General features: G+C 38.7%; 2 long non-coding RNA genes and 1 pseudogene across 3 annotated transcripts; 1 reads left to right on the top strand and 2 right to left on the bottom strand.

Annotated features, from left to right (window-relative positions):
• Positions 1 to 1,520: 1,520 nt before the first annotated feature.
• On the top strand, positions 1,521 to 2,077 carry LOC143905573 (uncharacterized). The gene is made up of 2 exons (XR_013259235.1): positions 1,521 to 1,726; positions 1,981 to 2,077. It is a non-coding gene; the product is annotated as an uncharacterized LOC143905573 (long non-coding RNA).
• Positions 2,078 to 7,063: 4,986 nt separating this feature from the next.
• Positions 7,064 to 8,694, bottom strand: LOC143905576 (uncharacterized). Its single transcript, XR_013259239.1, has 3 exons — positions 8,351 to 8,694; positions 8,202 to 8,265; positions 7,064 to 8,027 (listed from the first exon to the last, which is right to left on the bottom strand). It is a non-coding gene; the product is annotated as an uncharacterized LOC143905576 (long non-coding RNA).
• A 1,120-nt stretch (positions 8,695 to 9,814) lies between these two features.
• Positions 9,815 to 14,457, bottom strand: LOC143905611 (uncharacterized; annotated as a pseudogene). Its single transcript, XR_013259254.1, has 6 exons — positions 14,189 to 14,457; positions 13,803 to 14,080; positions 13,569 to 13,715; positions 13,079 to 13,325; positions 12,473 to 12,963; positions 9,815 to 12,393 (listed from the first exon to the last, which is right to left on the bottom strand). The product of XR_013259254.1 is annotated as an uncharacterized LOC143905611 (transcript).
• Between the last annotated feature and the right edge of the window lie 7,777 nt (positions 14,458 to 22,234).

Here is a 22,234-nt window from a genome sequence, read left to right as displayed (position 1 = left end):
TTTCGCAAAAAATTCAAAAAAAATTTATGAAAAATGGACCCGTGCACCAATCATCGCCAAATTCAATAACAACCTTCCTTAAATGATATTCTATCAATTAAAAAAAAAAAAAAGAAAAACAGCCCAATATCTAAAAAAAATACGGAAATTAGAGCATTTTAAGGTATTCCTTTCATGACACCAAAGTCTTAAGAATTAACTGATTTCTTGGTACGAGAAAGTTAAAATGCATATCTTTATGCTAGAAAAAAATTAAACCACATTACCAAACATATAAAGAAGAATTATGATTTTGAAAATTTGATATTTTATATGTGACGGTACGTTATCGAAAAAGTCTATTTTCTACATTTCAATGTAATAATTTGTTTATCTTAAGATTTAAGATATTAAATATTAACTGCGCTACACACACACACACACACACACACACACACACACACACACACACATATTCGCTAAACTCTATACTTTCGATAGTGCCGATAAAAATACAGATTCACCGAATATTTAAACAAAATATTTATGTTAAAAGTTGACTTGAAATGTGGTTTATAGATGAATATTTTTGATGGCGACTTTCAAGGAATTATTTGGCAACGCTGGCGCTGCAAGCTGTGCGCTCATGTCACACTTCATTCATATATAACGTACGGTTTATTATCAACTTTTATTTTCACAAATGGTCCCTTATTTTTGCCCACATTACTCCTCACTTTTTATGTTTCTTATCATTCATTACTATTATAAAATCTCTCTTTGATAAAAAGAAAATGTCACAATATTCTTTGATTAATGAACGTGACACTTACATTGACACTTTTGTTATCAACTTCACATTTTACACGCGGCGCCCTGAAAAGCGCAGCGTTGCCATATTGTTCTGACAGTAAAATTTACCGAAAAATGAAAAATTTCTAAGTACACATAATATTTTCACTTTTTTCTTATAATTAAACACAATAATCAATTATAACTTGATTTTATATAAGTTTAATGCAATATACAAGAGTTTGCTGAGGCCCTGCTTAAGCGCCTACAAAATACGCTCCTCCGTGAAAGGAATACCTTAAACAAACACGATCCTCGACCAAGCGTTACCCACAGATAGATACACATACAGACATTTTTAAAAAATGTAATTTTTCGACGTTTTGGATAATTCTGAACACATTGGCGGCGATAACTAAGAAAAAATTTTTTTCACAAAAACAGCTTTCTCTATGAGAAAGCAATAGATTACCGGCATATAAAGCATAAAAATTTGGCGTGCCCGGCTTGCATTTTGATATACATTTCTACAAGCATATTTATTTTTTTTATATTTTGATAATTTGTAAATTTTGATTTTACATTTTACCTGCAATAATATCAATGACATATAATTTAACACAATAGAAATATTATGTATGTCTTATAATATTACTTATATTTTATAATGTAAAATTTTATACTTTTCTTAAAAAGTATGGATCTTAGAAAAAATATACTTGGCGCAAAACGCTACCGTGTCTCTTGATTTCTATTTTGATTTCAGACATTTGAATGTCCGGAATGTTCTCAGACATTCACGGACAGAAGTAATAGGAATCGCCATAAAAGGACTGTACATAACTCGCAGAAAATTCAATGTGAATATTGTACAACAAAGAAATTATATTCAAGGAGGGATGATTTGAAAAAGCATGTAAAAAAAGAACATCGAAAAGATAGCCAAATAATTTCGGTGAGCAATGTTCAATATTCTTATCCATGGTGGCACTGTAATCTGCAAGTTTTATATCTCGACTTCGTTTCCAGTACAATTTTTAGATTTTTAACAAATTTTTAAATCCTTTTTTACGAAACTTAATATTATATATTTTTATTTATTAAGTAACTGAAAGATTTTATATATGTTCATTACATATTTTACATTACGACTTATAAAATAATAAATTATGAAGTAAATTGCTTTAGCAAAATATTTTTTAATTGCAGCACATGTTTGGAAAGCGCAGCTTGCGATGCAACTACACAAATGCCTCAATGATGGTGAAGACCTTGTTTGAAATAAAGATGACAGTTTCTAAAATAATCTCTTTGGCTCATTTTTATTTGATTGGCCCTTATATAATACATTCTACATATATATATGTAAAGAAATATTTTTCTTTATCTTTATTTCTATATTGAAATAAAATGTATCATTCTTGCATAAAATTCAACTACAACAAAACACATAATTAAAATTAAATATTGTTCTTTCGATAAGATTCAACATAAAAGTTATGTTAATTGTATGTACACACAATTAACTTCAAATTACAATCAAAATTACATTTTTTTCTGTTGAAACATTAACATATAGTATCGGTGTTATCATTTAACACATCCATATTACGTTAAATTAACACAAAATTTTGAGTGGACCGTTTGGGACATGTGATTTAATTATATTTAACACAAATTTTCCAACTGTGTGTATATAAAATTAGCGTATTCTTTTCTTTCTTGTTTTTGTTGCATACTAAAGGAAATAAAAAAAATTAAAAGACTATAATAAATGTTCTCTTCGTCTTTTTATTTCATTTTGTATCAGCTTCGGAAAGAATCATTCGAAATGTCGTCAGAAAAGAGGATGCCGTCGAGACATATATACTGTAAAATTATTTAAAATAGCTTGTAAATACAACTAAAACATTAGGCAAAATTATGTTATAATGTATAATATCATTATGTAGAATAGTATGGGTGAATCTTAATGGATGTGTGTGTGTGTGTGTGTGCACCAACTTTTTATCATAGGAGATGAGTTACCGACCGCAACTGTAATGAACCGAATGATCCATAGGTGACACCAGCTTGAATCGACCTGTAGGAATTAGGTACCACAGGAGGTCGATTATCCCTCCGGGTGTCGGCCTACTGCCGATGTCTTGACGAGAGGTATCGAGGAATAACTATACACTCGATTACTGCTGATATAAATAATACTTTATTGCAGACCACGCAACAGCCACAAGAGTCAGTACAAATGTAACGGTCGTCGGAACTCAGTTCTGCCAACCTCGTAACTCTCAACCCTCTTGCTAGCGCAGGAGAGGGGGCTGACCAATCGGAAGGGAGACAGATATGCTGCTCCCTACACACTCCCCCCCCCCCGAGTGTTAACGAAATAAATACTAAGTAATATTGCACTGAGCGCATAAGCTTATGCGTTTGGCCAGGTGCTATTGTACGAGGTTAACAATACCTTAAATAGAAACATATTATACGCTTGAACGTAATTTGAGCCGACTTATATCTAATAACATTATATAGGGTATAATTTTGTCTTACAATTAAATCATTTTGGTTTAGTGGACAGTCTTACGAGAGTAGGTCTTAAGCGCTGGGTTCGGATTTACATTCCGGTTGAGTATGTTCTCGGAGGTTGATGGGGGGTCGGCGGGGTCGTCAGGGACAAAATATGCCGGTTTTAATAAATCGACGGACACGCTTTTTGTGTTTCCGTTGATATCAATATTGAATACGCGCTCCGAGATGCGTTGCACTACCTTGTGCGGACCGGTGTACGGGCGCTCTAACGCCCTTTTAGCCATATTGCGTAAAAACACAAGGGTACAATTATATAAATCTTTAAAATAAAAGGCGCGTTTTTTATGTTTGTGCGCGACGGGAACCGGCCGGACTTGGCGCATATATTCGCGAAACTCTTCAAGGAAATAATTAGGGTTAGGTGTAAAATCATCGGGAAGAAAGAATTCCCCGGGAAGTCGTAGAGTCGTCCCGAACATAAATTTGGCGGGAGACGCATTTGTGTCAGCACGGACGTGCGACCGAAGTCCTAATAGAACGGTAGACAAGGTACGCGTCCAGCACGCATCGGCATGGCACATGATTGCGGCTTTAAGCACCCGGTGCCAACGTTCAATCATGCCGTTTGACGCCGGGTGGTAGGCGGTTGTACGAATTCGTTCGCAACCGATTAATGAAAGTAACGCCTCGAATAGGCGAGATTCGAATTGGGCTCCCTGATCCGTAGTTAGTAATCGAGAGGTTCCATAACGGGAGATCCACGTGTCGTAAAATGCTCTAGCAACGGAGCTAGTGCGGAGATATCTTTCAGAGGAATTGCCTCGGCCCAACGCGAAAATCTGTCGATCATAGTGAGACAATAAGAGTAACCCTCAGAAGGAGGCAATGGGCCGATAATGTCAATATGTACCTGATCAAATCGCCCGTCAGGAGCAACAAAGTGCTCAGGAGTTAGTTTTACGTGACGAGAGATTTTCGCTTGTTGACATTCAATACAGTTTTTACACCATTTAGCGATATCGCGGTGCATGTCAGGCCAGACATAACGCTGTCGGATAGTGCGATCGGTAATTTTGCCACTCGGATAGGCTGGGTTTTTTTGGCTTTTTCAAGTCTCATATTTTGAACACCAAGTTCGACACGAAGTCGGGGTATCAGGATATTTGGTGTGAGCCGGACAGAGCGCGGGTGTGATTGCCTTGTTTGGCGAGGTTGAAGTCCTACGCCCGCGGGAGTTGGATTGCGAACGCGAATTTAGTATCTTTTCCAGCTTTTCCATTCTCTCGATAAGTTGTTGAATCTCGGTCTTTGCGGGAGGGGGGGAATTCCCCTTGTTTACGGCGGACGCGTAAGCCTCACCTCCGAGAGCGCTCTCAGCCATTCGGTCAGCGGCCTCGGCTAGTCCATTGAGGTCGGTGGCTCCCGTAGCCACCAGAACGGCGCGGTGTTCGCGTGGTAATTGGTCCAGGAAAATTGATCTTATTATACTATCATCTATCTTGCCGTTATTAAGACCGCGCAATCGGCTGAGGACTAACGAAGGTTTTCCGTCGGTCCCGACTTGTCCCCTTAAAAGTTTTCGTAGTTTTGTTTTATCCGAAAATGCGTACGTCGCGATAATTCGAGCTTTAACCTGCTCATAAATATTCTCTGAGGTAGGTTTTAAAGTAATTATGTCCCTTACACATCCCAATACTTCGACATCAAGTGCGGCGAGTACGGTATCGGCCATAGTGGACTCTACAGTAATCCGTGCGTTTCTCATGGAAAGTTCGGCCTGAATGAACCACAATTTTGACTTGAGAAAACGGGGGAATCTTGGGAACCCTGTAATTATCTATACGCGGAATTTGCATATTATTATCAATCGCGTTTGAATTAATTGTATCAAGGCCCTGATCGCTCAACTGAGTACGCATTTGCGCAAACTGGTTTTGTAATTGCGTGAACTGGGTTTGTAATTGCGCGAGCTGGTTTTCCGCTTCTTCCGCGCGGGCTTGAGCGGCTGTAAGAGCTGCGTTCGACATTGTTTGATTTATTTAATTAACGACGCAGGAGCGGTAGACGAAATGAGCGGTAGACGACACGAGCGTTATACGATATAAATGGCAGTGCGCGGCGGATTACTAGCTTACTTTTACATTAATGTAGCCGGGTAAATAGTGGGTAGAATCCAAAGCCCCGGTGACGATGAAATCCAAGGCGCCGGAGACGTTGGCTTCACGCAATCACAGCGATGAGGCGATAACGACGTTGTCGATCCGTGGCAACGGCAAAGGGAAGTTGGTCGCACACCAGGAGGTGGTCGTGGTAACAAGACGGCAGAACCGTTGTGGCCACCCGGGCGCCGGTATAGTCTCACGTGCCTGCCTCGTGCCTCGTGAAGAAAGCGCGGCAAAAAAGATGGCCGCCCGAATAATGTTTCGGCGCGGCAAGGCTGGCTGGCCGCAGCGTGGGCGAATAACAGCCAGGGACGCGGCACAAAAATGTACCTTGCAGCTGCGGTAGTTCAATCCGCTACTTCTGCGTCCATTCCTCGGGAAAGTCTGGTCCACACTAGGATTTATCTCTGACTCGGGCTTCCGGTAGCAATTTGTGCAATAACCGTTGCGTGTTTTTTAGTCGGGGTCACTAATGTAGGAATTAGGTACCACAGGAGGTCGATTATCCCTCCGGGTGTCGGCCTACTGCCGATGTCTTGACGAGAGGTATCGAGGAATAACTATACACTCGATTACTGCTGATATAAATAATACTTTATTGCAGACCACGCAACAGCCACAAGAGTCAGTACAAATGTAAGGGTGCCATTACATGGAGCGCGGAAACGCGGAAACGCGGAAGCGCGGAACAGAATAGTAACTAGATTCCGCGTTTCCGCAAGTTGAGTCCCGCACGTTTGAACGGAAAAGCGGAATCCGCTATTATCGTGTATGTATGTATGGCTGCGTTTCGATATTCACTGCCAGTACTTAACGCAGCCTATGTATGTACCCTGGCTTGCATATAAGGGTGCCATTACATGGAGCGCGGAAACGCGGAAACGCGGAAGCGCGGAACAGAATAGTAACTAGATTCCGCGTTTCCGCGAGTTGAGTCCCGCACGTTTGAACGGAAAAGCGGAATTCGCTATTATCGTGTATATGTATGTATGGCTGCGTACGTTTCGATATTCACTGCCAGTACTTAACGCAGCCTATGTATGTACCCTGGCTTGCATAAGATATACTTCATAATAACCATCAACATGATGTTTGGATCTATAATATTATACTGCCACTTTTATTAAATAATAAAGTAATCGAAGTATGTAAAAGCTTTTTTTTCAATGTGATTAGACAGCTCCAAAATTTGATGGAGTATACTGTATCCGCGTTGACAACGGATTTTGACGCGTTCGTTCCGCGAGTTTGTTTCCCCTTATATTACATGGAGCACAATTTGCGCGGAAAAGCGGAACAGTATAGTGACAAATAGACATTTGTATTCATTTCTTAAAATTGTGTTCACGTAATTCATTGCAATTTTTATTAATATGCTTATCTTTTCAGCTTATCTATTGAATACAAGCATTTTAATCAATAAATACCGTTAAAAATTAATATTTTATAATTCTCCGTTCCGCTTTTCCGCTCAAAATATGCTCCATGTAATATAAGGCATTCAAAACAGACGGAACGGATCGACGGAAATCTAGTAAATTTTGTCTTCCGCGCTTCCGCGTTTCCGCGTTTCCGCGCTCCATGTAATGGCACCCTAAGATATACTTCATAATAACCATCAACATGATGTTTGGATCTATAATATTATACTGCCACTTTTATTAAATAATAAAGTAATCGAAGAGTATGTGTAAAAGCTTTTTTTTCAATGTGATTAAACAGCTCCGAAATTTGATGGAGTATACTGTATCCGCGTTGACAACGGATTTTGACGCGTTCGTTCCGCGAGTTTGTTTCTCCTTATATTACATGGAGCACAATTTGCGCGGAAAAGCGGAACAGTATAGTGACAAATAGACATTTGTATTCATTTCTTAAAATTGTGTTCACTTAATTCATTGCAATTTTTATTAATATGCTTATCTTTTCAGCTTATCTATTGAATACAAGCATTTTAATCAATAAATACCGTTAAAAATTAATATTTTATAATTCTCCGTTCCGCTTTTCCGCTCAAAATATGCTCCATGTAATATTAAGGCATTCAAAACAGACGGAACGGATCGACGGAAATCTAGTAAATTTTGTCTTCCGCGCTTCCGCGTTTCCGCGTTTCCGCGCTCCATGTAATGGCACCCTTACGGTCGTCGGAACTCAGTTCTGCCAACCTCGTAACTCTCAACCCTCTTGCTAGCGCAGGAGAGGGGGCTGACCAATCGGAAGGGAGACAGATATGCTGCTCCCTACAGACCGCTTCGATCGACGAGTCCGAGGTGATGTAGCAATTAAGTTAAAAATTGTAAATCAAATAACGTATATCGTGCGTATACCGCTGAGCTGTTGTCTTCATGAGAGTGCGGAACCCTTCGTTTTCGACGGTAGAGAGAGGGCAGTTGTCGGTAGCGAGCATATACAGTACGGCGTTAGTGATTTTTTCGGACGACGTTCCTCCATTTAACAATCAAGAATATAAAAATATAGTCAATCACTATAATTATTGGGCGCGTTCAGCAGACATAACTGTTGAGTCTCGTCTTATCAACAATCTGCGTTGATTGGTTGATTCTAAAAGTAAGAGCCAATCACGTTCTACTGCTACTGACAATGAGCAGCTTGATCTGCTGAACGCAACCATTCACGGATCGGATAATCGCCGGATACATTGGTGCAAATACGAAGAGCAATCAATGGCGAAAGCTCACGTTTTACATTGAACTCAATATATGTATATATCTTTACCTGCAAATGAGTGGGCTCGTCGAAAGACATTGTCGATTTGTTGATCGCTGCCGACTGGCTTGACCTGAGAAAAGCCCCGAAATTGATTTTTATTAAAGTTATGGACGATTGCAAAATTTGTCCGATCTTGAATAGATTTATGTACTTACAGGCCTTAGAACGTTCTTTTGCATCTCTGTGTTTTCCGAAGGATCATTTTCACTCTCCGATTCCAATCTCTTCCCAGCAAACGAAAAAAGATTGAAAAGAATTAAAACAGGATTGCCAGGAATTCAATTAAGGACTTTCCGAATTCCATTCTGTCCAAAAAAGGGATTGAAATAGTTTCAATATCATGGAATTTCTTATTTTGGAAAAAATTTGTCTTTTTTGAATCCCATCCAATTCCAACACAAAAATATTATACCACTGAATGCCAGGTTAGGGATTGGAAAGTTTCGTGATCAATTCCATTGAATACCATTGATTCCGTTAACGAAATGAATACCACTGAATGCCAGGTTAGGGATTGAAAGTTTCTTGATGAATTCCATTGAATACCATTGATTCCGTTAACGAAATGAATACCATTAAACGCCAAACTAGGAATTAAAAATTTCCGTATTGAATTCCATTGAATTTCGTCTATTCTGACAATAAAATGAATACCATTGAATGCCAGGATAGGGATTAAAAAGTGTCCGTGTTGAACTCTGTGGCGGTACGCGCCAATAATAGTACACGCCCGCGCGGTATCTGCATTACCGGCAATTCGCGTCGACGCCGCTAGGCGTCGCATCGCCGGGGCATCTTCTCGAGTTCAAAGTTTCGTCTCGACCGCTATGTAAAGGGACCTTCTACGGTGCCTGACAGCACTCCGCGTTAAAAAAGATCGATTTTCATAATCGATTAATTTTAGCAAAGAAGAATTTACGAATCGATTAATCGGAGTAAAATGAATCGATTATGAGAAAATCAATTAAAAATCGGGTTCTTATCTGAAGATTTTGAAGCCATTATATATATATATATATATATATATATATATATATATATATATATATATATATATAGTTTTACAGAAATGATAACCATATAAAGTACTGTTTAATTATAATGTAAAAATTTAAATAAAAATCAAGAATTATTGACTGCAATCAAAGGTTTCTAATAATAAATTAAATGTAATTGCAACACGCTATAAAACTTTAATTTATTTTATTGCACATTTAATAAACTTAAATCATCGCTGTAGATGCAGTATCATTATCTATACTCGCTTCAATTACGAAATTATTTTCGGAGCATTCGCTTTAATCACATCTGGATAATTGCATCCCAATGTACGTCCTAATATTGGTTGAAATATATTTGCAAATAATTATTTTTGAATACATATTTTCACAGGAAAATATACATATACTTAAGGGGATCCATTACTTGCAAATATATTTCGCCCAACACTACTATACCGATACTCCAGTCTAGAACGGGCATAATGGAGAGTTGTCTAATATCTGTTTGATGACTTCACTGGCAAACTGTTTTATTTAGTTTGCCAGTGAAGTAATCAAACAGATAATCAGAACAGTATAGTAGGCACTTTGTATAGATTTTTTTGACAGTATTCCTGCGTGGAGTCTAATGACTGGCCTATAAACGACCGATACTACTATGCCACCTCATTAATTGGCGAATGCACACAGACACACTTCTCGCATGAAAATAACGTACAAACATAATCTGAGATATTGACATTATAATTAGTGCCTCTGTTAAAATTATGGAAGGTTACTAAAGTAATAACGAAGAAGAATTATTACATGTTCATCCTATAGTCGCAAAATTCTTTTACAATAGGATACCCCACTTGCACAAATTTGGTGCAAATACATTAATATACTCGTTACTACAATCGACTTATCAAGTACAAGTATAAACGAAACAAAATGAAACTTTGGATAATAATCGCCGTAGCAATAAACAGTCATCAACGTTCTAACGCGCGTTTTATGCGCGTATTGCGAGCAATCGCTCTACATCGTCCCGAATGAAGTTTACCGTGAATCTTATCGACTTATCAAGTACAAGTATAAACGAAACAAAATAAAACTTTGGATAATAATAGTTATGGATAATAATCGCCGTAGCAATAAACAGTCATCAATGTTCTAACGCGCGTTTTATACGCGTATTGCGAGCAATCGCTCTACATCGTCCTGAATGAAGTTTACTGTGAATCTTATGAAACGAAAATGGTGTGCAGCTGGTGCGGCATCAAGAGTCCCGCACATCGAATTCCTCGAAGAAAATGTTATCCGGCATAACTTCGTTGAAACGGACCGCGACGTTGATAGACGCGTTAACATCGGCGACATCGGCGTCGTTCACGTAGAGCTTCTTGACTGTGATATCCGTGAGGAACGTCAGTGGACCAACAATCGTGTCCTCGCGATTCTGCCTAACGACGGAATCATTGAACTCGAGAATATTCACGTCTTTGATCTTGGCAATACCCAGATCGCCGTTCACCACCAGGTTGTCCACGATGAAATCTTTCGCGAAGACTGTCTTTCCGTTTATCTCGATGCGAAGAGAATTGAATCAGCACGCGAGACACCGTTGATTCAATATTTCCAGTATTTTTCAGGTAAAGATCCTAAAAATATAATTTGCGACGCTCTTTTTCCAGTTATTCTACTTCTTTTTGCGCTTATAATATCTCCGGCAGCACTAAATAAGCGTTCAGACGGGACAGACGTTCCCACAATCACGAAGTATTTCATGGCGACTTCGTACACGTTTGGGTAAACATCCTTTAGTTTATACCAAACTTTTAACGGATCCTCGCTTCTATCGACGACATTAGCGTTAAGAAACTGTCGAAGTTCGACAGGTACGCCACCAGGCTCGTCGCAGTTTGTTGATTGAGATGCTCTTAATTCATCGTAAACGTTCCACAAATCTCCTATTTTCTCAGTATTTGATCTATTTTCTACGGCAATAGATTGAGTCTCTCTCTGATTTTTTTTCAGCAACTTGCAAATCTTACTTATTGCTGTAGAAACAGCTAATGGACCGCGGAAGAGCAGTTTCTTAAAACGTGGGTCCAGCAAAGTAGATACAGCGAGCATAAAGTTTTTTTCAACGCTTGAATCTTCATTCACAAATCTCTTGTGAAGTTCTCGTAAAACATTTTTGAGCAGATAGTCTGAAATCTTGTGCTCAACATTCAGTTTCTCCAATGTTCTCACTAGGCAATTGACGATAGGAATAATTTTACTGCACGTGACATACGATTCACCCGACATTTCCGTGGTAACACATTCGATCGGACGCAAAATGGTACAGGCATCTTCCAAAATTTGTAGCTCGTCGCGTGTTATCGTCTCTGGGACATCGTCCTGCTTTTTTCGCGGAAGGGTGATCAATACGGTGTTCACTTGATTTGCCAGTTGAACAAATCTCTCTATCATGTAAAAAAGCGAGTTCCAGCGTGTCTCGCATTCCTGCTTTAATTTTAAAACTAGTCCACCATTTTCAAGATCCGAAGTCTGTAACTCCTTGAGTGCGTCTGCTGCTTTGACGCTGCGTTTGAAATACGTGACAATTGATTTCACTTTTTTCACCACAGTCTGGAATTCCGGTGTTGCAGCGATTGCATCTTGGACAGCTAGATTTAGGGTGTGAGCGAAACACCCCATATGTTTTTGATGTCCAAACGTATCCCGTATCGCCTTCGCCATGTTAGAAGCGTTGTCTGTAACTACAGCTACTACTGCATCAGCATTAATGTGCCACTCATCTAGTACCTCGCTTATAATTGTTGATATATATTCTGCGTTGTGGCTTTTTTCTAATTCCTTTATTCCCAGAGATATACATTCTAGTCGCATAGCTTCAAAATTAATGTAATGTACAGTGATGCCGATATAACTCCGGGTATTAAATGGTTCTGTCCAGATGTCTGTAGTTAAACAAAGATGTTTGACTTTTGAAAGCATGGTCTTGATTATCGAACTGAGTAGCTCGTACTTTTCGTCTGACCGCATTGTAATAGTTTTTCGACATGGCACAGTGTATACGTATAGAGGTGCCACGATTCTTACGAAATTCCTGAATCCTTTGTCCTCGACCATCGAGAAAGGCTGTCGGTCCACCGCTATCATATACAGGATAGCGTTCATGATCTTACACGCCGTACTACCACCATCTAAAGTAATAAAATTTAAATAAGCCATGATATAAATATAAATATGCTTATAAATATGCATATATTGCTTATAAATTACCAGTGTATGCTTTGATTTTTTGGAAAGCTTGATCAATAAATGGTTGCTTCACTTGCTTCTGGATCCGAGTCGAACTAGTCGAAGGCTCCTCCAATGTTGAACGAACTATGCTGGGGATACCTGCTTCTGATTTATGTATCGGGGTGCAAGATCTCGATCGTTTAAATTGAGATGTTGATGATAAAGCTGGATCAGATTCGATCAATATAGGATCATCTTCAGCTTCAGATTCGTAATCGATACTATCGACTGATGTTGCGATCTTTTTTTGTAGCGTAACAGAACCACTTTCAGAAATAATGTATTCTGGCCATTCTGGGTGACTTCGTTGTAAGTGGTTAAATAAATTTGTTGTATTGCCATGGTTTTTATAAACCTTTTGACACAAAATACATCGTTTTGAAATTTCGCTGTGCTTTCTGAAAAAGTCATGCACAGAACTCCTTTTTCGTTTTTGGCTAAGGCTTGAGACAGTTGAAACCGACATTTTGCTGGAATAAACGTTACAAAAAATCAATTCAAATATCTCTTTATGTTAAAGACATTTAGTTCCATTTGACTGTTACAAAAGAATTATGATGAACAGACAGTAATAAAAAGACTCACTTGTTGCTTTCTGTCAGTATAGTCCGGATTTGACCTATTGTCTGAATACTAGGCAATAATCCAACGTGAACACAAAAAATCTTGCTGTCATTAATGGCAGGTAATGATAAATAGTCAAATATCTCTGTGCAATACTGCCATACTGTTATACTGCCGTATTTACATAAGCACTCGTCATAAAAGCCATAAACTTGCGTTATCTGTCGTGATTTCCTCTTACCAACGTGATTCTGTCAGAATAACGGACCTAGACATGACAAGACACAAAATGTAAAATTATATTGTAGTAGCAATTCTGTTAGCTATTTTGGATTTAATTTCTTTTTAATAATTTTTATTGAAATAGAGATGAAAAGAGTGTGACTAAAATTTATGTAAAGTACATATATACATACATACACAATTAATTATATATTTATGTACAGTAAGACGCAGCTATTTTCAATTATTTAAGGTAATTAAGCTTATGTTGTTATAAGTTTTGACATACCTTTAATGCAAGTAGAAGAAGATATGTTTTGACGCTATAAAAACCTTGGACTACAAAATCTATGAAAAGGTAATTTTCTAGCACATCTGCACCTACTTTGAATAACTCCTCCAAATCATAAAACTGTCCATGGATATCCTCATAAACCTAAGGAACACATTGTGCGTGTAGGCTTTAAATGTATTTAATGTTCAGACAATCTGATAGCTGTTTACGAGAAATAGAGATAGTTACTGTCACAGGTGAGTCAACACGCTGTATCTTGCTTTCCTCGATTAGGATTTCACGAGCTTTTGCACACAAGTTGACCTGTGCACCTCGTACCTTGACCTCAGCCTCCTTGACAATTTCACACTTTAGCTGCTCGATTTGCCAATACAAGTCGCTAGATTTGGCCATCATATGGTGCAAAGCTAAACCGATCTAGGTTCTCCGCCGGAGAGCGCAGCCGTTGTTAACGGCTCCTCACGTGCCCATACAAGATTTCGCTGTCTCGACTGGTGCTTTAGGACCTGCAGAAGAGCAGTAAAGTAACTGGGTAAATCCAAGATACAAAGGTAATGGAACAAAGCACAAGAAGTCCATAAACAAAAAATTTACACGCTGCACATAGTACTTACTGATTGTTCTCGTCGTCGTTGTTCGTCGGCCTCTGGTTTCACCGCCGTAATCGACACAAGTAACGAGCGAATCGTCGTCGAGTTTCTATTAATAATAAAATAATACGACCGGGGACTCTTATAATGGCGGAATTATTTGCTGCACTCGCTTCAAATCGAGCCCCAAGTCGTTTGCGGTCGGCGGTAGTACACACCAAATTGTTTAACACAAACACGTAATTAAAACTTTCGAAGTGTAATGGGCTGCACGTGCACACGGAATGTGCATTGTGCAACTGTTCAACTGAACGCGGTAACGCTTGCCGCGCGGCGGAAGTTGGCGAACTTTGATTGGCTACCACGTCGCTTCTTGCCGCGCGGCGCGCGCAAGCGTGCCTGCGTCCCATGTGTAGGAGCTTAGGAGCTGATAGGCTCCCTGAAAATAGTCGATTATGGCGAAAAAAGGATCGATTCGCAAATAATCGACTGTCAAAATAATCGATTAATAATCACGATTAATTCATGAAAAAAGATCGATTCTCAAATAATCGAATCAGAATCTCGCATCACTAGACAGCAGTGCTGCGATTTCGAGCCCCGGCACGCACGCAAATTTCCCCCTCCACTAACGCACACAAATGACGCTCGGTCTATCGGTGTGTCGGCAGCGCTCGGCCGTTCCGAGCGAGAGGGAGAATATCGCTCCCTCCTTGTCGCTCTCACACAGCTCGCGCGATCGACGAATGTTTTTACGCTGGAAATGCTTTCTCGGTATCTCGGCGTGAATCTGAGTTGCCGGTGCACGATAACTAAAGAGCGATCTTTGGAATAATGTAGAGATGATGTGTAGAGATGATGTAGAGATGAATAATGTAAAAATGATTAAATAAACATGAAAAAAATTGTAGTAAAAATGTATATAAAAGTATATTTCCGTTATCAAATATATTTATAGAAATATTAATACTATATTTTTATATATTATTTATTTATATGTCCAATAACGTGATATATATGTATATATATACATATACGTGTTTCAGAGGATATTGAACTAAATAAGAAAGTTATATACATATGTATTGTATAATTTATAACTTCTTTATTTGTTTCAATATCCTCAATTGTATACCATTCAAATAAATTCTAGTAAGGAATAATTTCCTCATATGAAAATTGTACTACAGTTAAACGCATTGTAATAGAAGGAGCCCACTATTGAGAAATTTAAAGAAGCATTTTAAAGCTCACAGTTTAATAAGTAGAATAGGTACTTTAACTAGAGCCGGGATTTAGTTGCACATTGGGTGGCAGTGTGGTCTTGTGGTAAAGCGCCAGACTCGTAATCCCGAGGACCCGGGTTCGAGTCCACCTGATCACAGGAATTTTTATATTCCAAACTGCCACCCCCCGCACGAGTGGGGCTCGTGCGGCGAAACTGGGCTATCTTTCGGAGGAGACATGGAGAAATTAAATGTACTTCTTTGTATTTAAAAGAAGAAAAAACTTCATGTAAAGCTCTTTCTCCATAGTTGCCTTTTGAAGATCGTAAAAAAATTGCGGTAATTAGGATAACAGCATTTGCTGCCGAACACAATATGTCATTTCAAACGGCAGAGACGATGGTGAAGCTCTTTCAAGATATCGGAAAAGATCCCGAAATCTTGCAAAGTGTGACCGTCAATCGGAAAAAGGCACCGGAAATAATAAATAAAGTTTTATGTGCTCGCGAAAAAGAGCGAGTACTTGATGTATTGCAAAATACTAAGTTTTCTATTTTTTTTGATGAAACATCCGATATAAATAATGATAAATAAATGACGTTTCTTGTTCGGTACGTCGACTTTCACACTTTGGATGTTTGAACGGAATTATTTGAATTAATTCATTTGGACGCGAGTGATTGTAGTGCCGATAAATTATTTACAACTTTTAGAGACGTAATGTGGAAAAACCAAATTCCGTTCCACAACATTCTCGCTCTTTCCTCTGATAACGCCTCCGTTATGACAGGAAAGTACGAATCATTTAAAACAAAACTGGAAAATTATTGCAAAAATTTGATAATGATGCCATGCCCTTGCCATGCATCTGCATTAATAGCAAATGCAGCTTGTACAGCAATTCCTGAAGCATGCGAGGAATTCCTGCGAAAAGTGGCATCGTTCATCTCCAGCAGTCCCAAGCGCGCGTGTATTTTTCGACAATTTCAACAATCATTTAATAGCAATAATAAAGGGAGAAAAATTTTAAAATTGTGTGAAACGCGATGGCTCTCACGTCATTCGTGCGTGGTTAGAGTGAATGAAAATTGGGACGTGCTGCAGAAATTTTTGGTAGAAGACCAGTTAACCGAAAAATCAAAATCTGGAGCTGTTTTACTATCCATGATGCAAAATCCAGAAATCAAAGCATATCTTTTGTTTCTTGAGTATATTCTTGATGCTTTTAACAAATTCAATGCTTCTTTTCAAGCTGAAGAAACAAAAGTTCATTTACTACAGTCAGCCGCGGAAAATTTTTTGAAAACCATCCTTCGTAATGTAGTAAAAGCTCCGTTATTAAAGTTTGTAGGGATGGGTGTAATTGATCCTTTACTCGCGTGCAATCGTATATCTCCTGATCAAGTTATGGTCGGACAGGATTGCCAAGACCTTCTTGATCAATTGAATGAAGAAGGTCAAAGTGAAATTGTCAAATCAGTATACGCCAGTTGTTTGTCATTCTATAACATCGCTGCTAAAGAAATTCGTCGGAGACTTTTTGTCAAAGAGGATTTTCTGAGTAATTGAGGATTTTTGATCCGAAATTTGCTCTGCAGCAAGAAGACGAGGAGAACAGACCAAACAACTCCGTTGTTGAGGATGTTCTTCTTGTTGCCAAACGATTGGGCGGATTTGATGAGGAGATGTTGCGAAAAGAATGGAAATCTTTAGTTCTGGATTTTACATCAGAGCAGAAGAAACATATAATCAGTTTGGATTTTGATAATGCCTGGAAAACAATAATGGCAACTAAAGACGCGGATGACAAATTTAAATTTCCTATGGTTACAAAATTAGTAAATGCACTTCGATCTCTTCCAAATTCTAATGCTGATGCCGAAAGAGTGTTTTCCATGCTGACAGACGTAAAAACGAAGAAACGTAATTGCCTTTCTCCGAGTCACGTTCAAGGTATATATTGCCTCAAAAAATAATTGTTGCACTACATTGAAAAATCTTTACATCGTGTCAATTAGAAAAGAATGTATAATAACAATTTTATAAGATTAAAAAATTTTATTTAAATTTAACAAGGGAATACAAGATATTTAAATACAAAGTTATTTACATGTGTATTTTTTAATGGCCACAAAGAATTACAGAAGTAACAGTACAAAATAAAAATATTTTATTAAAATACATAAATTTTTCTTGTAAAAAAACTTGGCGCTGCTAGACCTTTTAAATAAATAAAAACAACAATAAATAAAAATAATTCAGAGAAGAATACAATGGGAGTAATATTAAATGATTATCAGCGTGGATGTGGGAGTGAGTGATATGGGTGTGCGTGACTACGCGGACGGCGGATAATGCGGCTTATAATTAAGTATAGAATAAGTTTATTTATTTATTTAAAATTTCGAGGTCTAGCAGCGCCAAGTTTTTTTACAAGAAAAATTTATGTATTTTAATAAAATATTTTTATTTTGTACTGTTACTTCTGTAATTCTTTGTGGCCATTAAAAAATACACATGTAAATAACTTTGTATTTAAATATCTTGTATTCCCTTGTTAAATTTAAATAAAATTTTTTAATTTTATAAAATTGTTATTATACATTCTTTTCTAATTGACACGATGTAAAGATTTTTCAATGTAGTGCAACAATTATTTTTTGAGGCAATATACATGTTCTCTCTGTAATTGGCGCTCTAACTTAAAGAGATATCATTTCTTTTTTGTAATTGTAATAGATCACTTGAAGCGCGACTCTTCTTTTTGATAAGGTAACATAATTTTGTGACGTGTATCACTTAGGTTATAATTTTTCGGAAATAAAGATACTACTGCTTAGATTTTTTCGAGATTTTTCGAGATATAAAGATCTACCACTTGTTACTTAGGTTTTTTCGAGGTATAATACTACCACTTTCTTTTTTTTTTAGGTAACAACATATACACTACTATACGTGTACTTGGCGCCTTTTTTTACCTTTTTTTAAAAAAGGTAATTTTGTGCGGATATCACGCCTTTTTGTAGTATATTACGCATTGTATAAACAGTATGTACAGGATAAAGCTATTTGGAGGTATAATACTACCACTTTGTTTTTTTCGAGGTAACAACATAACAGGGTAACAACATAATACATATACACTATTATGCGTGTACTTGGCGCTCATTTTACCTTTTTTTTAAAAAGGTAATTTTGTACGGATATCACGCCTTTTTGTAGTGTTACGCATCTTAATCTTATAAACAATATATCTTATAATCTCATAAACCGTATTTAATACAAGGTATATGAAGCTAAAAGTGTTACGAACTTTTATTTCTAAAAAAAACAACAATTTAATATTTTGTTCAGTTTTTTTTAAATAATAATCTGTAACCCTTTTAGTTGTTCACCTTGTATATATTTTTCAATTTCAACATAAAACATAATCGCAATAAAGCATGATTAATGTTAATAAGTCGTTAACTGTAAAATTCTTTATTTATTTTTATTTGCGTGTCTTACTGAATGTTGTTCGCAACTGTATATGTACCGATATCTTCAGGTATCGATATTTTTGATAATTATTTTTACGTCAGACATAATTTTAATTCATCCAATTTTTATTATGTCTAAACATAATTTTTGTCCAATTTTTATTATGTCTAGACATAATTTTAATTCAGCGATTTTTATTATGTCATGACATAATTTTAATTCTGCCGCTAGGGAAATTTTAAGTCGATTTTTATGAATCAAGCTTGAATTCAATGTTTAGGTGTCCCAGGTTGCCGATGACGAGGTCCACATAGCGCGCTCTATAGTTTTCGGTGTCCAGGTGTATTAATACCTTGAATTTGATGGCCACGTGTTCCAAGTTGCCGATGACGAGGTCCACATAGTGCGCTTCGTAGTTTTCGGTGTCTACATGTATTAATACCTCGAATTCGATATCTACGTGTCCTACATTGGGTGCGTTCAGCCGATACTTTGCTAGTCTATCAATCGTGAGCAGTCGCTCGTTTTCGCTCGTTTCCTCTTTTTTGACTTACTGGATTAAAAAGAGAAGAAACGAGCAAAAACGAGCAACTGCTCACGATTGCTAGGCTAGCGGAGTATCGGCTGAACGCACCCATTCAGATTTAAAGTTATTAATACACCTAGACACCAAAAACTATGAAGCGCATTATGTGGACCTCGTCATCAGCAACCTGGGACACCTAGACATCAATTTCAAGGTATTAATACACGTAGACACCGAAAACTACGGAGCGCAATATGTGGACCTTGTCATCGGCAACCTGGGACACGTAGACATCAAATTCAACGTACGATTACACCTGGACACCGGAAACTATGAAGCGCACTATCTGGATCCCGTCATCGGCAACCTGGGATACGTGGACATCGAATTCAAAATATTAATACACGTAGACACCGAAAACTACGGAGCGCACTATGTGGACCTTGTCATCGGCAACCTGGGACACCTAGACATCGAATTCAAGATATTAATACACGTAGACACCAAAAACTACGGAGCGCACTATGTGGACCTCGTCATCGGCAACCTGGGACACGTAGACATCGAATTCAACGTATTATTACACCTGGACACCGAAATCTATGAAGCGCATTATCTGGATCCCGTCATCGGCAACCTGAGACACGTGAACATCGCATTCAAAATATTAATACACGTAGACACCAAAAACTACGGAGCGCACTATGTGGACCTTGTCATCGGCAACCTGGGACACCTAGACATCGCATTCAACGTACGATTACACCTGGACACCGAAAACTATGAAGCGCATTATCTGGATCCCGTCATCGGCAACCTGGGACACGTGGACATCGAATTCAAGATATTAATACACCTGGACACCGAAAACTATGAAGCGCACTGTGTGGACTTCGTCATCGGCAACCTGGGACACGTGGACATCGAATTCAAGGTATTAATACACGTAGACACCGAAAACTACGGAGCGCACTATGTGGACCTCGTCATCGGCAACCTGGGACACCTAGACATCGAATTCAACGTACGATTACACCTGGACACCGAAAACTATGAAGCGCATTATCTGGATCTTGTCATCGGCAACCTGGGACACGTGAACATTGAATTCAAGGTATTAATACACGTTGACACCGAAAACTACGGAGCGCACTATGTGGACCTTGTCATCGGCAACCTGGGACACCTAGACATCGAATTCAACGTATTATTACACCTGGACACCGATATCTATGAAGCGCATTATCTGGATCTTGTCATCGGCAACCTGGGACACGTGAACATTGAATTCAAGGTATTAATACACGTAGACACCGAAAACTACGGAGCGCACTATGTGGACCTCGTCATCGGCAACCTGGGACACCTAGACATCGAATTCAACGTACGATTACACCTGGACACCGAAAACTATGAAGCGCATTATCTGGATCTTGTCATCGGCAACCTGGGACACGTGAACATTGAATTCAAGGTATTAATACACGTAGACACCAAAAACTACGGAGCGCACTATGTGGACCTCGTCATCGGCAACCTGGGACACGTAGACATCGCATTTAACGTATTATTACACCTGGACACCGAAAACTACGAAGCGCACTGTGTGGACCTCGTCATCGGCAACCTGGGACACGTGGACATCGAATTCAACGTATTATTACACCTGGACACCGAAAACTATGGAGCGCACTGTGTGGACCTCGTCATCGGCAACCTGGGACACGTGGACATCGAATTCAAGGTATTAATACACGTAGACACCGAAAACTACGGAGCGCACTATGTGGACCTCGTCATCGGCAACCTGGGACACCTAGACATCGAATTCAACGTACGATTACACCTGGACACCGAAAACTACGAAGCGCACTGTGTGGACCTCGTCATCGGCAACCTGGGACACGTGGACATCGAATTCAACGTATTATTACACCTGGACACCGAAAACTACGAAGCGCACTGTGTGGACCTCGTCATCGGCAACCTGGGACACGTGGACATCGAATTCAAGGTATTAATACACGTAGACACCGAAAACTACGGAGCGCACTATGTGGACCTCGTCATCGGCAACCTGGGACACCTAGACATCGAATTCAACGTACGATTACACCTGGACACCGAAATCTATGAAGCGCATTATCTGGATCCCGTCATCGGCAACCTGGGACACGTGGACATCGAATTCAAGATATTAATACACGTAGACACCAAAAACTACGGAGCGCACTATGTGAACCTCGTCATCGGCAACCTGGGACACGTAGACATCGAATTCAACGTATTATTACACCTGGACACCGAAAACTATAAAGCGCACTATCTGGACCTTGTCATCGGCAACCTGGGATACATAGACATCAAATTCAAGCTTGATTCATAAGAATCGACTTAAAAATTCCCTAGCGGCACTTTCTGCCAAGCATAGAGAACCTACTTTTCCGTTGACTCAATATTTATTATATATATACCTAATTTTTACTTAAATAGAAATCTTCCTCCTGACCGATAAGTTTATCGACCTAATTTTGAAATACGCGCGCGATATCGAAACTGGCGATACCTGCGCCGCCAGCGTCGAAAAAGTGAAAAGGACGTTTCTCTGATAATCATAATAATATTGAATGAGAGCGTTAGGAGTATCTTAAAAATAAATTTTCACATTTGGACTTTGCGTCGCAATATCTCCGCTCGTAAGGCACGTAGCGGAATATTATGAGAGAAACCCCCCCCTAATTGGACCCCAAGCTATCGATCAAGCCTACTTAGAACTTGATCCGTTCACTCGTTATCAAGATCTCAACATCTCGGGTACTCGCAACCCGTCGCGTCGCG

This window comes from Temnothorax americanus, unplaced genomic scaffold (genome assembly GCF_048541705.1).
Source record: "Temnothorax americanus isolate GAGA-0224 unplaced genomic scaffold, ASM4854170v1 Scaffold64, whole genome shotgun sequence".
NCBI lineage: Eukaryota > Metazoa > Arthropoda > Insecta > Hymenoptera > Formicidae > Temnothorax > Temnothorax americanus.
The sequence above is the reverse complement of the archived record's forward strand: the minus strand, read 5'-3'. Positions and strand labels throughout refer to the sequence as shown.